A 15,837-nucleotide genomic window follows, 5' to 3' on the forward strand; every position below is an offset into this window, starting at 1 on the left:
AGAGACAGAACATGAGTTGGGGGCAGAGAGAAGGACAGAGGGACAGGGAGAAAATCTCAAGTGGACTGCACTGAGCACAAAGACCTACATGGGGCTCAATCTCATGACCCTGAGATCACGACCCGAGCCAAAACCAAGAGTCAGATGCTTAACTAACTGAGCCACCCAGGTGCCCCTAAACTAGTTTGCTTTTAACAAGTGTTTGTATCATTAGACAAAAAGTAAAGTTTAATTGAAAAAACTTATTTGCAGATTTCTATGACACCATCCATTTTGTATTTTAAAATTCAAACAGGGGAGCCTGGGTGGCTCAGTCAGTTCGGGGTCTGCCTTCATCTCAGGTCATGATCCTAGAGTCCTGAGACTCAGCCCCGTATTGGTCCCTGCTCAGAGGGGAGCCTGCTTCTCCCTCTGCCATTCCCCCACTCATGCATTTGCACACATGCTCTCTCTTAAATAGATAAAAAAAATTTTAAATAAAAAATATAATTAAAATCAAACAAAAGTAGTAGGTTATATAAAACAAGTATCCAGGGGTGCCTGGGTGGCTCAATCGTTGGGCATCTGCCTTCAGCTGAGGTCATGATCCCAGGGTCCTGGGATTGAGCCCCACATCAGGCTCCCTGCTTAGTGGGAAGCCTTCTTCTCTCTCTCCCTCTGCCGCTGCTTGTGTTCCCTCTCTCACTATCTCTCTATGGCAAATAAATAAAATCTTAATAAATAAATAAATAAACAATTATCTAAATGTGCTTAAAACATGCTTAGGAGTAAATAGATATTTAGTCATTTAACTTAAAATCTTGTTTGAGTATCTAAATGGGATGTGGTCTTAGGAAAAAGTGTCATAAAAATCACAAAAAATCATAATACTTACAACCACTGTTGACTTAATCCTCTTGATCAGTAAAAACCTCATGTTACTAATTTCACCCAAACTGAGAAGTCCTTTTTGCATGTTGTAAGCACTTATTGACATAACTTGCTAATTAAAAATGCATAGTTTTAGGATAAAAAAAGTAACTCATTTCAAAGCTCATCAGTAACCAAATAGCCTAAATCTTACTATATATTTACTTGTATAATGAACCAACACCACAAAATGGGCAGTTTTGTAATGAAGATAGAGTATGAAGTTAGATAAAATGTATGTTAACCTACTGTGTCTCTCTCAACATATTACTTTCACATTATTTTTCCATTTGTCCGTAAAACTCTAGAAGACCTGGGTATTAAAAACTATACAACATAACTTATTATGAAAATATTCAGAATTAGGTTAAAGATGAGAAATTGAACACAGCCTTATCTTCTCTTCCTCTAAAGACTCCATTAAAATTGTAGAATTGAGCAAATAAGATGAGCTCCTAAATGGTCACAGAGGAAACACATCATACCTGAGACAGTGTTTATGGGGGAAATGATCGGAGATAGTAAGTCCCCAGCTGCCCATTACATAAAAAATGTAATCCATTTGCTATATAGTATATATACTACTTCAAGAAGAAAATATAAATTATGCAGAAATAATTTTAATGAGTTACCCATATACCTATATCACATGTTCATTTAAATTTTTAATTAAAAAAGCAGTAAAGTTCAGTCTTAGACAAGCTAAGATTAAAAAATAAAGCGGCCTGGGACCCCTGGGTGGCTCAGTCAGTTATGCCACTGCCTTTGGCTCAGGTCACAATCCCAGGGTCCTGGGATCAACTCCTGCATCGGGCTCCTCGCTCAGCAGGGAGCCTGCTTCTTTCTCTGCCTCTGTCTGCCACTCTGCCTGCTTGTGTGCGTGCACTCTCTACTCTGACAAATAAATCAATAAATAAAATCTTTTTTAAAAAATCAATAATTTTGGGGACACCTGGGTGGCTCAGTTGGTTAAGCATCTGCCTTCGGCTCAGGTCATGATCCCAGCGTCCTGGTATCGAGTCCCACATCGGGCTCCTTGCTCGGCGGGGAGCCTGCTTCTCCCTCTGCCTCTGCCTGCCATTCTGTCTGCTTGTGCTCACTCTCGCTCCTCTCTCTCTCTCTCTGACAAATAAATAAAAAGTCTTAAAAAAAAAATCAATAATTTTTAAAAAAATAAAATGGCCTACACAAAATTTCATTGAAAAATTGCCACTATAATTCCCAATTCAAAACACTCGATTTTTCCCAAAAGGGTATAAGGTCAAATCACAATAAATCTATTTAAATGTATCAAATCTATTTGATATATTTTATTTTTTTTAATATTTTATTTTATTTTATTTTTAAGATTTTTTTTTCCTTTTTCATTTTATTTTTTCAGTGTAACAGTATTCATTCTTTTTGCACAACACCCAGTGCTCCATGCAAAACGTGCCCTCCCCATTACCCACCACCTGTTCCCCCAACCTCGCACCCCTGACCCTTCAAAACCCTCAGGTTGCCCCAACCTCCCACCCCTGACCCTTCAAAACCCTCAGGTTGTTTTTCAGAGTACATAGTCTCTTATTTATTTATTTGACAGAGAGAGATCACAAGTAGGCAGAGAGGCAAGCAGAGGGAGTGAGAGGGAAGCAGGCTCCCCGCCGAGCAGAGAGCCCGATGCGGGACAAATGTGGCATTTCAAATATATTTCAAATACATCTATACAAATATAGATAAATATAATACATCTATACAAATTTATCTATCAAATAATTTCAAATATAATACATCTATAATAGAATTCTGGGTTCCTCAATACTCACTCCCCATTTCTAGATCTCCTATCCTTCCATATCCCACCTCGTGGCCTTTATTCAACATCAAAGAGGATGTTCTCCACTCAAAGAGGGGCCACAAGAAGGACTTCTGGTGGTATGCATTCCCTTCGGTTGCTCAAAACAATTCAATTCTGGGAGCACCTGGGTGGCTCAGTGGGTTAAGGCCTCTGCCTTTGGCTCGGGTTGTGGTCCTGGGGTCCTGGGATCGAGCCCCAAGTCGGGCTCTCTGCTCATTGGGGAGCCTGCTTCTGCCTCTCTCTCTCTCTCTCTCTCTCTCTCTCTCTCTCTGCCTGCCTGCCTCTCTGCCTACTTGTGATCTCTGTCAAATAAATAAATAAAATCTTTAAAAAAAAATTCAATTCTGGCCCTAAATGTGTACTTGTCACTCAGCAAAATAAGAACTGGACTCACCTTCCTTGGGAAATACATAATTAGACACACCTTCCTTAGAAAAGAGTTTAACATCTTTCGTTATTGGAGCAGGTTCCCCACAAATACCCCACTATTAGCCTCTCTACCACTCCAAGGATCTTATTCCTTCCTACCATATTTATTCTTTTCTTCCTGAGAGGCATTCTGGAAAACAGGACTTTCTCCATCCTACTACACTGCCATTGATGTTTTAGTAACACTTATAAGGAAACATTCTGGGTAGCTCCGTGGTGGCCAGAACCTAAATTTGGTTCTGGTCTTAAGAGATTAAAAATATAAAAGAAGCCACAGCCCAATCCTTCAAGACTTAGAGTTTCTCTTTCCATGAAAAGGCTGCACCTGGACCATTTAGAGGGAGACAGATTTTCAGAAAACACTTAACCTCCACCAGAGAATTTATTTTAATGTCTCATAACAACCATATTGAGATTCTTTTTATTATTCCTACCTTAAACTCCTCCAGGTGCAGAAACTCTTTCAGTTCCTTCTATCCTCTATGTAATACCCACTTACAGACTTAAGACTTTATTAAATAAACCTTTCCCTTTCTCTTTTTCTGGCCAACCATTTAAATCAGTTAAAAAGTCACTTAACCTTTGTTCAAATGCTAAACCTACATTTTAATTAATTCAAATTAACTTTCCTTGTTTTTTTTAACATGAAACTAAGAACCACATGAAGATGAAACACCTGACTGTGGCCAGAATCAGGGTATAGATGGGACTGAAAGATTAACAATCATATTAAACGTTCTGAATCTGGAAGTAAGAGTTGAACAATCTGTTGTTGTTGGGAATTCAAGTCAAATATATAAAAATTAACAGAGTACTTATCCAGGACAAGGTTCCAGTAAGGACAAATACAAAGAAGAAAAAAAAAAGACTCAAAAATCTATCTCCTGAAAAAGTGAACAATCTAGCAGAAGAAAATAATATTAGGGATTTTACCTATTACGTTAAAAGATAATCTAAGAGTTAAATAAATCATCAAAACACTAAAAAGATACTATTTCTTGCTTATTATCAAAGATTTAAAAGAATGATAAGAGCCTGGGCATAAGAAGGTCAAGAGTATAGAGACATAAATACTAAGACACTTTTGGTATAAATACAAATGGGGAAAACATCTCTCAAGGGCAACTTGGCAAAAAATACCAAATCTTGAACAGACAAATTACCAGCAAAGAAACTAAATCAGTAATCAAAACACTCCCAACAAACAAAAGTCCAGGACCAGATGGCTTCACAGGTGAATTCTATCAAACATTTAAAGAAGAGTTAATACCTATTCTTCTCAAAGTACTCTAAAACATAGAAAATGGAGGAAAACTTCCAAATGCATTCTATGAAGCCAGCATTATCCTCATACCAAAACCAGAAAAGACATCACAAAAAAAGAGAACTATAGACCAATATCTCTGATGAACATAGATGTAAAAATCCTCAACAAAATATTAGCAAACCAAATTCAACAACAGACTGAAAACAATCATTCACTAGGATGAAATGGAACTTATTCCCAAGTCAAAGGTGATTTGATACTTGCGAATCAATCAATGTGACATATCAGATGAGATCGTGCGCGTTCAGAGTGGTATGGCTATAGACTCAATGTGACATATCACATTAATAAGGGAAAAAATAAGAACCATATGACCATTTCAATAGATGCAGAAAAAGTATTTAACAAAGTACAACATTCATTCATGATAAAAACCCTCAGCAAGGTCTGTTTAGAGGGAACATACCTCAACATAATAAAGGCCATCTATGAAAAACCCACAGCTAACGACATCCTCAATGGAGAAAAACTGAGAGCCTCTCCCCTGAAATCAGGAAAAAAACAAGGATGCACTTTTATTCAACCTAACACTGGAAGTCCTAGCCACAGCAGTCAGACAAGAAAAATAAAGGCAAACAAATCGGTAAAGAAGCAGCAAAACTTTCACTATTAGCAGATAAAGTGATGCTGTATATAGAAAACCTGAAAGACTCCACCAAAAAACTGCTAGAACTGATAAACAAATTCAGTAAAGTTGCAATATACAAAAGAAACATACAGAAGTCTGTTGCATTTCTATACACCAATAATGAAGAAGCTGAAAGAGAAATCAAGAAAACAAAACCATTTACAATTGCACCAAAATAATAAGATAACTAGGAACAAACCAAACCAAATACCTGTACTCTGAAAACTATAAAACATTGATGAGAGAAACTGAGGACAACACAAAGAAATGGAAAGACATTCCATGTTCATAGATTGTAAGAACAAGTATTGTTAAAATGTCTATGCTACCCAAAGCAATCTACACATTCAAAGCAATCCCTACCAAATACCAACAGCATTTTTCACAGAACCAGAACAAACAATCCTAAAATTCATATGGAATCACAAAAGACCTTGAATAGATAAAGAAATCTTGAAAAAGAAAAGCAAAGCTGGAGACATCACAATCCAGACCTCAAGTTATCTTACAAAGCTGTAATGATCAAAATAGTATGGTAATGGCACAGAAAAAGACACATAAATCAACAGAATGGAACAGAAAATCCGAAATAAACCCACAATTATATGGTCAATTAATCTTCAACAAAGCAGGAAAGAATATCCAATGGGGAAAAGACAGTCTCTTCAACAAATGGTATTGAGAGAACCAGACAGCTACATGCAAATGAATGAAATTGGACCACCTTCTTATACCAAACATAAAATAAATTCAAAATGGATTAAAGACCTAAATTTGAGACCTGAAAACATAATAATCATAAAAGAGAGCAGAGGCAGTAATTCTCTGACATTGGCCATAGCAACTTTTTTCCAAATAGGTTCTCTGAGGCAAAGGAAACAAAAGCAAAAATAAACTACTGGGACTACATCAAAATAAAAGGCCTCTCCAGAACAAAGGAAACAATCAACAAAACTGAAAGGCAACCTATGGAATGGGAGAAGATATTTACAAATGACATATCTGATAAAGAGTTAGTATCCAGGGGCGCCTGGGTGGCGCAGTGGGTTAAGCCACTGCCTTCGGCTCAGGTCATGATCTCAGGGTCCTGGGATCGAGCCCCGCATCGGGCTCTCTGCTCAGCAGGGAGCCTGCTTCCCTCTCTCTCTCTGCCTACCTCTCTGTCTACTTGTGATCTCTCTCTGTCAAATAAATAAATAAAATCTTAAAAAAAAAAAAAAGAGTTAGTATCCAAAATATATAAAGAACTTATAAAACTCAATACCCAAAAAACAAATAATCCAATTAGAAATGGGCAGGAGAGGAAAACAGACATTTCTCAAAAGAAGAAATCCAGATGGCCAACAAACACATGAAAAGTGATGCTCATCACTGCTTATCATCATGGAAAGGCAAATCAAAACTACAATGAGATATGACCTCATACCTGTCAGGAGAGCTAAAAATCAAAGGCACAAGAAACAACAGGTGTTGGCAAGGATGTGGAGAAAAAGAAACACTCTCATACTGTTGGTGGGAATGCAAACTGATATAGCTATTCTGGAAAAAACTCTCTCTCTTCCTGCCTCTCTGCCTACTTGTGATCTCTCTCTGTCAAATAAATAAATAAAATCTTTAAAAAAAATAAAAATAAAGAAATAAAAACATTTATTTGAGAGAGAGAGAAAGAGAGCTTGCACAAATGTGTGACAGTGCACAGGGGGAGGGGCAGAGGAAGAGAGAGAACCCCAAGCAGACTCCACAATGAGCATGGAGCCCAACACACAGCTTGATCCCACAACCTGAGCCAAAATCAACAGTCAGGTACTCAACTGAGCCACCCAGGTGCCCCAAGAAGATGTGATATATAAATACAATGGAATGTTATTCAGTCATTTATAAAAAAAAAAAAAAAAAGAAAGAAAGAAAGAAAGCTTCCCATTTTTAATGACATGGATGGAGCTAGAGAGTATTATGCTAAAGGAAATAAGTCAGTCATAGAAAAATAAACACCATATGAATTCACTCATGTAATTTAAGAAACAAAACAAATAAGCAAAGGGGGTAAAGAAAGAGAGAGAGAGAAAGAAACCAAGAAACAGACTCTTAACTAAAGAGAACAAACTGTTGGCTACCAGAGGAAAATTGGGTGGGGACCAGAGGTGATAGGTATTAAGAAGTGCCCTTGTCATGATGAGCACTGGATGATTAAAATAAAAACTTTTAAAAACAGATTAATGTATCAAATTATTGCATACTTTAAAGTATAAAATAATTTTTAAAAATCTTGATGCCACCAATAAAGTTCTATTCTAATAAAAAAAAGAAAAAGAAGATTCCATTTGTCTTGATTCTACTTCTTAATTCTTAATTGGCATGGCATTAGGGGACCAATTAGGTAGGAAAATCCTATAAGTTGCTCTAGTGCTGAGCAGGGTATATCTCCAGTCTCCCTCAAACATATATGTGTAAGTACCATAATGACTATAAAGCAACCCACAATTAATTGCCTAGGCTTCAAACATACAATCATTCCCAATGCAGCAATTACATATTTATTTCCATCACTTTTCATGATGCCTGTAAACCTATTAGCTAAACCTTCATTAGGGTTTTCTTGCCAACAACTTTGTAATTTTTTTTTGGCCAACTTGAACTAATTCTCTCATATGTTGTCTAAAATGGATAGCTAGAGTAATTCAGCAATCAGTACAGAATTAAATTCAAGAAACCTGAATGGTGAGTGAGCCTCTAAAATTCTGCAGTTGTTGTCAACTCTATTTCTTTCAAATGAGGTACAAAGTACATAAGGCAGCTAAGGTAAAATTTCCAGTCTCTGATCACCTTTCATTGATTACTATGTATGTGTTTTGTGTGGGATGTCCATAAAAATACAACTGTGTAACAGAAAGAACGGGGTTTTAGAGAGGATCTGATTGGTCCAGCCTGAGTTACATGGTAGGCAGGATTCTAAGATGGCTCCCAAGATCCCTGCACCAGCTGTATGTATACACCCTATATAATCCCCCTCACTTGAGCTGGATTTGTGAACATGATGCAACAGTCACTTCTGCAATTACATTATATTACATGAAATTCCACTGTAGTAAACTAGAGAGTAATTCTTCTGATGGCCTTAAAGAACCAACCAACCTACAACCAATCATCATGTTGTTGATAAGGTACAGCCTCTAGCAGCTGAAAGTGATCCTCCACTGACAGTCAGCAAGTCCTACAACCACAGAAGCTGATTTCTGCTGATAGCTAGTGATCTTGGAAGAGAACCCCAAGACTTAGACAAGATCAAATCCCTGTCACCACCTTGAGATCTGGTCAGACCCTGAGCAGAGGACCCAGTCAACCCACGACCACATCCATAACCACACTCCTAACACAGAGAAACTGTGAGATAATAAATTCATGTTTTAAGTCACCAAACTTCTTGTAATTTGTTATGCAGCAATTAAAAAATACAAGTCATATGCCTACCTCTTGGCCAGGAGAGGATGGGATACCTTGATTAACAGCTGAAGTAGCGCTGCATCCAATGGGGGAGGAGTGGTCTTCTTTAAGCACAACTGAAGTGTCAGCATTAGTTGAGAGGATGGACACTGGAATTTACAAAACAAAAACAAAACAAAAAAAAACCTCACCAGCCATGATATATCCAGTATCTGACATCTCATAGGCCTTCAAATTTCAACTCACAACTCTCTCCTATTCAGTAGCCTCTGTCTATATGTGCTGTGCAATAACCACACTTCTTGATATACACACTTCTTGATCTGCCCGCCACTGGGCCAGAGACTAACAAAGAATACATGAAAGGGGAGCCTGGGTGGTTCAGTGGGTTAAAGCCTCTGCCTTTGGTTCAGGTCATGGTCCCAGGGTCCTGGGATCAAGCCCCGTGTCAGGCTCTCTGCTCAGTGGGGAGCCTGCTTCCTTTCTCTGCCTGCCTCTCTGCCTACTTGTGATCTGTCAAATAAATAAATAAAATCTTTAAAAAAAAAAAAAAAAGAATACACAAAAAATCTAGTAAGAACACTGGGCTAATATAACAAATTACAGTCTTGAATCTACCACTAATTAGCTACATGACCTTGGACAAGCCATTCATGGGCCACAATTTCCTGTCTGAAAAAAAGGGGGGGGGGCCAGGGGATTAGACTAGCTTTAATGTCTCTTCTAATGTTAAAAGTATGATTTTTTATCCAAAAATAAAACCAACAAAATAATTCAAAATAAATTTTGATTGCTAAAAAAGAGCCCATCTGCTCCTAAACATATGCCCCATTCCCCTTAGTATTCTGCATTTGAAAGTAGCATCCAGAGAGGTTTTTAGAGAAAGCCACAGATATTTGCCTTCCACATCAAATTAGGTTGATAAAAACTTCCACATAGGGACACCTGGGTGGCTCCGTGGGTTAAGCTGCTGCCTTTGGCTCAGGTCATGATCTCAGGGTCCTGGGATGGAGTCCTGCATCTGGGCTCTCTGCTCAGCAGGGAGCCTGCTTCTCTTTCTCTCTCTCTCTCTCTCTCTCTCTCTGCCTGCCTCTCTGCCTACTTGTGATCTCTCTCTGTCAAATAAATTAAAAAAAAAAAACTTCCACATAAAATAATCTGGGGTTGCTCTTTGGGGCCTGCCGCAGAAACAAGATGACAAAGGGGACGTCATCATTTGGAAAGCGTCGCAATAAGACGCACACGTTGTGCCTCCGCTGTGGCTCAAAGGCCTACCACCTTCAGAGGTCCACGTGTGGCAAATGCGGCTATCCACCAAGCACAAGAGAAAGTATAACTGGAGTGCCAAGGGTAAAAGACGAAGCACCACTGGGACCAGTCGAATGCGGCACCTAAAAATTGTATACCGCAGATTCAGGAACGGATTCCGTGAAGGAACAACACCTAAGCCCAAGAGGGCAGCTGTTGCAGCATCCTGTTCATCTTAAGGATTTCAGCAATTAGTCACAATAAACATCATGGTTTTAAAAAAAATAAAAATAAAAATAATCTGGGGTTACTGTGGACGCTGAAAAACAAACTGCGGGTTTTAGAGTGGGGAGAGTGGTTGGAGGGATAGGTGGTGGAGCCTGGTGGTGGGTATTAAAGAGGGCACGTTAATTCATGAAGCACTGGGTATGGTGCATAAACAATGAATCTTGGAACACTGAAAAAATTAAATTTAAAAAAAAAAAGTGGGGTTAGTGTAGAAGAGGAGGCAATCAGAATCACCAGGGGAACTTTACAGAGTAAAATGTCCATGGTTGAAAATCAATGTTTTATGATATTTCTGTCATGAATCATAAAACACTTGTTATAATTGTGCCGGAAACATGTATTTTGCTTCTTTTTCCCTTAGCTGCCACACGTTGCACTAAATGACAATGCTAAAAACCTAAGGTTGAATCTGAAAGAATTCATTTATAAATTCATGCTTTTTGAAAACCTGTAATTATTTTGATCTCTTGGCTCATTTTCGTAATATGATAAATCAGGAAAAAGGAATTTCATTTTTGAAAAGCCTACATTAATTCAAATAAGCTGAAAATTAAACGTTAATGTAGTTATTTCACTTCTGAAATTTTGCAAAGAAATTTTAATCACAGTTGTTCTCACCAAATACACATTAATTTGTAATAGATTCTTTTCTTTGCAGTATTCCCTTCTCCTCAAAATCAAACAAAAAATGAGCATGAAACCTTCTGGGTAGATTTTTTGGTTAAACCAATTTAACCATAATCAATTCCCACTATTGTCATGCTTTTAAACAAGTGAGGAGTACTCCTAACAGAAGGGAAAGTTAAGGAAGAGAAAGCTTTCAGTAAATATTACCATTTCACTGCACGGGAAAATTTTAAAAAGACTTCCTAATCAAGGTAAATTAATGTAGTAGTAAGAGTAAATGAAGGTTATCGCACAGCACATGTATAATCTAAGAACAAGAATAAAGGACAGAAATTTATTCCTTCTTAGATGGTCTCTACTGGAAAAGGCCAAATAAAGTTCACATACATGATAAAACTTATGCCTGTGATGGTCGAGAATAGCTTTGTTCACATATAGGATTCACAGAGAAACTGGGACCAGTTTTTGCCAAATTAAAAACAATGATAAAAATTCTAAAAACCATTTCAAACCCAATAGAAAGCACTCTTATAACTCTTAAGTATTATATTTCCCTTCCGCAATTAAATAGGTTTAGACACCTAGCACCATAATTTGGTTAAAAGAAATGGCACTGGGTGTTGTGCAAAAAGAATGAATACTGTTACGCTGAAAAAATAAATAAAATGGAAAAAAAAAAAAAAGAAATGGCACTGAAAAGTCTCGAGAAAATTCACACATAAAGTGAGGTCACCCAACAACCGGGTTTCCAAAAGGCAAGGATTTGCCTTCCTGTAACACTATTCGAGAGATGGTGACGTTTCTTTCCAGGAACACTTTTAGAATTTTAAAAGTTTAAATTTAAGAAGAAATTTAAAATTTAGTAAAACGTTGCCTTTGTTGTTGCTGTTGTTACTGCTGTTGTTACCAAATCTTGCATCAACAGATAGAACCGGCTGGGGGGAAGGGGGCGGCGTCCTCCACGTGCGCGGATAAGGAGCGGCGCGTGCGCCCTGGAGTCGGCAGCGCAGACCCAAGGGCGGGTCCCGGGCTTCTGTTCTCTGATGTAGGCGGCATAGTACCGACCTACCCGCTTCTGAGACCTTTAACTAAGTAACTCAAAAAAAAGGGGGGGGGGGGTAGTGCTGAGGAGCGAAAATAATGGTATTTAAAGGTAGAAAGGAGACCTAATTCGCAGAACTTGATTCTCAAACTACGTCCAATGCTCCTCAACACTTGAGAGACCTGAGACCACACTTGGGGCCGGATTTCCTCCAGCAGGGACCCTTGAGGAAGAAAGAGAGAGGGCTGCTTGGGCAGAAGCTCGGGACATGTGTGGCCACAGACAGCGACCCGAGTCCTCCCGCCTCCCGCCATTCCGTATAAAGAGGAGGGCTCAAAGCGACGCGGGCAACTCAGGAACGCCGCCGAAGACGCACGCCCCCACAGAAACGCAGAAATTTCCCAGAGCGCAGGCCCGCAGCACTGAATGGGATAGGTCTTTGTTTCACAGCTATCTCGATTACCTAATAAGGAAGTGGGAGGGCAAAAATATAGTCGGCGACCAGAAGCCAGGCAACTTGGCGATTTTCGGAGCTCAGCGAAGGGTAGGGTTTCCCAGACCTTCTACTTAAAGTTTACTTAAACTACTTGAGGGAGTTTCTGTTATTTCTCCGTTTCCACGTTTTCACACAATTCGAGCGGTCAACCTCTGACGCCTCTCTGAACTGGGCTGGGGAGTTTGTAGGCTCCGCCTTTTAGTGGGTTTGACGCGCGTGCGCGCAGTTATTGCACTAAAGTGTTTCTGCGTTGGTCTCGCCTCCGTGGCAGCGATGGCCGAGTGGTTAAGGCGTTGGACTTGAAATCCAATGGGGTCTCCCCGCGCAGGTTCGAACCCTGCTCGCTGCGGAAGCCGGTAGCTTCTATTTTCCTCTTTCTATGTATGCCATTAAATGATAATCGTTACTAACTGCTGCATTTCCTTTCCTGCTAGCTAAATGGCTCGCCTACCGAGAAGTCTGATGTGTTAAAGGAAAGCCAGTAAATGTCAGCCCCACAAACGTACTGTTTATACTAAAGGGAAAAATCTTGCTTTGTCCTAACCAGTAAGATAACGGTTTTAGGATCTTTTTCCACAATGTGAAGAAATGTTGACAAAATACAAATAAAATAAGGTAAATATTGGCGCAATTTTTGGGGCTGTCACAGCCTAAAGAACCTATCACGTTAAAACTGATGGGGGGGGGGGGCGCTGTTAAATAGATGATGAGCACAGGGTCATGTATGGAAGTATTGAATCACTATATTCTACACCTGAAACTGATAAAACATTGTTGTCTATACCAGAATTAAAATTAAAACTTAAAAAAAAAAAAAAACTAATGGCAAAGCTAATGCTACTACTTCAATCCCAGAATTACCTTTAACAATTCCCCCACTGCATGAAATGGGAAAGAAGAATGTTCAAAAGTTTGAAATCTATACCATGATAGATACATCCACAGAATGGAGCACTGCATGTAGCCACTACAGTGATAGTGACATAAAAAGCCCTTCTCAGTTTTGTCAAATGCAAAATTTTGGACGGACTGAAAAACAATACATATTATGATCACATTTTTGTTAAACTATTTATGGAATCATTTTTGTGGTAAGAATGGGGAAAAAAGGACTACATGGGCTGCAAAGAAATAATCAAAATGTTAGCAGTAATTATTACCTCTGGGTAGTGGAATTTGGGAGGGTTTTAATATTTTTAACAGATACTTTTTTGCTTAATTAACTGAGTTTTCTAAAATTTGTATATTGACCCAGTATATTTTGTTTGTTGTATTTTGTATGTTGTAATTTTTTAATAATACAAGAATATTTTTCTTTTTTTTTTTTTTTTTAAAAATTTTATTTATTTGACAGAGAGAAATCACAAGAGAGGCAGGCAGAGAGAGAGGAAGGGAAGCAGGCTCTCCGCTGAGCAGAGAGCCCGATGCGGGACTCGATCCCAGGATCCTGAGATCATGACCTGAGCCGAAGGCAGCGGCTTAACCCACTGAGCCACCCAGGCGCCCATCTTTTTTTTTTTTTTTAAGATTTTATTTTGACAGAGATCACAAGTAGGCAGAGAGGCAGGGGGAAGCATGCTCCCTGCTAAGCAGAGAGCCCCATGCGGGGCTTGATCCCAGGACCCTGGGATCATGACCTGAGTGGAAGGCAGAGGCTTTAACCCACTGAGCCACCCAGGCACCCCAATACAAGAATATTTTAAGGTTAGTCTTCGAGACCATACGCATCCCCATTCTGCTCCCTTTCACTGCTTTCACAATCTCCCTCCCACTCCAGGCTTTCCAGGTGTTCTCATGGAGTTCCCTAACACTTCAATGCTGGGGATAGTTTTCTGTGGTACCTGAAGTAAATTCCACCCTCACAGCCCCCATCCCGTTTGAGACATGGCTGAACATATACATTCACCACATTCACATTTTCAGTCCATCCTCTCTGCCCAATCCTACCTCTTCTGTCCCCACTGAAGTCACTTATAAATTATTTTATTGGTGTCCTATCTGGTCTCCTTCCCTCTTAAAGTCAGGATCACATTCAGCTGCAAATAACAGAAAATCCAGCTCTAGTGACTTAAAAACACGTGGGGCGGGGCGCCTGGATGGCTCAGTTGGTTAAGCGACTGCCTTCAGCTCAGGTCATGATCCCAGAGTCCTGGGATCAAGTCCCACATCAGGCTCCCTGCTCCTTGAAGAGTCTGCTTCTCCCTCTGACTTTCTCCCCTCTCATGCTCTCTCTCACTGTCTCTCTCTCAAATAAATAAAATCTTAAAAAAAAAAAAAAAAAAAAAACGTGGAGCTTGTCTCAAGAAATCTGGGAGTAGGCAAGTCTCAGATGAAACAGGGAACTGGGCTCTTTCCATCTTCTTGTTCTGCCATTTTAATACTTTTTTTTTTTAATATTTTTGTTTATTTGACAGTGAGAAATCACAACTAGGCAGAGAGGCAGGAGGAAGCAGGCTCCCTGCGGAGCAGAGAGCCCGATGCGGGGCTCGATCCCAGGACCCTGGGATCATGACCGGAGCTGAAGGCAGAGGCTTTAACCCACTGAGCCACTCAGGCGCCCCCATTTTAATACATTTTAATAGGCCTCGTTCCCTGCTTGTTGTCTTACCGTCCTAAGTTGATTGCTATACCTCCAGAGCTCACATCTGTATTTAGTTAGGAAAGGGAGAGACAAGAATCCTCAGCTTATTCTCATTGACTTGAACAGTGAATATGGCAATCACTAATAGCTACAAGGAGGTATCACTGGGTATATAGCTACCCAAATCAAAATTGGAATTTCACTACTAAGGAAGAAACATCAATGGATAGTGAGTGGACAACTAATCGAACCTGCCACAACCCTCTAACAGGAATGCCAAACTTGTAGGCATAAAGCCTTCAGAACAAGTCCCCTGTCTGCTTTCCCAGCCCTCCTTCCCTTCTTTTTTTTTTTTTAAGATTTTGTTTATTTATTTGGCAGAGATCACAAGTAGACAGAGAGGTTGGCAGAGAGAGAAGGAGGAAGCAGGCTCCCCGCTGAGCAGAGAGCCCGATGCGGGGCTCGATCCCAGGACCCTGGGATCATGACCTGAGCCGAAGGCAGAGGCTTTAACCCTCTGAACCATCCAGGCGCCCCAGCCCTCCTTCCCTTCTCTCCCACCTATTTTTTGAGTTACTAGCAGGCCTGGCAGCACAGCATCCTAGTTCATGCCTTTGAACCTTTCTACATACTCACATACAATTACCTGGAATACCTTTGTCTTGCCTTCATCCCTCTCCCCTTATTAAGAAAAGAGGGCTGCCTATGATTTGAACTCCCTTTCTATTTAGAGGATTTTCTCTTTTTGAAGCCAGGTATGAGACTGCCCCATCCCAGAAGCTGAAAAAGCCACGAATTTGCTTTTCAAGATTCCCTTGGAGCCAGGGAGGCAGACAATCAAACGTGCCCACCTGTAACTTCCAATCTGAGTCATTAATGCAAAGAAACAGAGAGGGTAAGAGTTCATCCTGGTGGTGGTAAGCAGAGGCCACGATAACAACAACCGCAGGCATTGCTAACAGCAGCAGCACCGAGGCTGCAGTT

General features: G+C 39.8%; 1 non-coding gene and 1 pseudogene across 1 annotated transcript; both read left to right on the forward strand.

Moving 5' to 3' along the window:
• The first annotated feature begins 9,741 nt into the window (after positions 1–9,741).
• On the forward strand, positions 9,742–10,079 carry LOC123955593 (annotated as a pseudogene).
• A 2,460-nt stretch (positions 10,080–12,539) lies between these two features.
• TRNAS-UGA lies at positions 12,540–12,621 on the forward strand. Its single transcript has one exon. It is a non-coding gene; the product is annotated as a tRNA-Ser (tRNA).
• Positions 12,622–15,837: the final 3,216 nt, after the last annotated feature.

The sequence above is a fragment of the Meles meles genome, chromosome 13, assembly GCF_922984935.1.
Source record: "Meles meles chromosome 13, mMelMel3.1 paternal haplotype, whole genome shotgun sequence".
NCBI lineage: Eukaryota > Metazoa > Chordata > Mammalia > Carnivora > Mustelidae > Meles > Meles meles.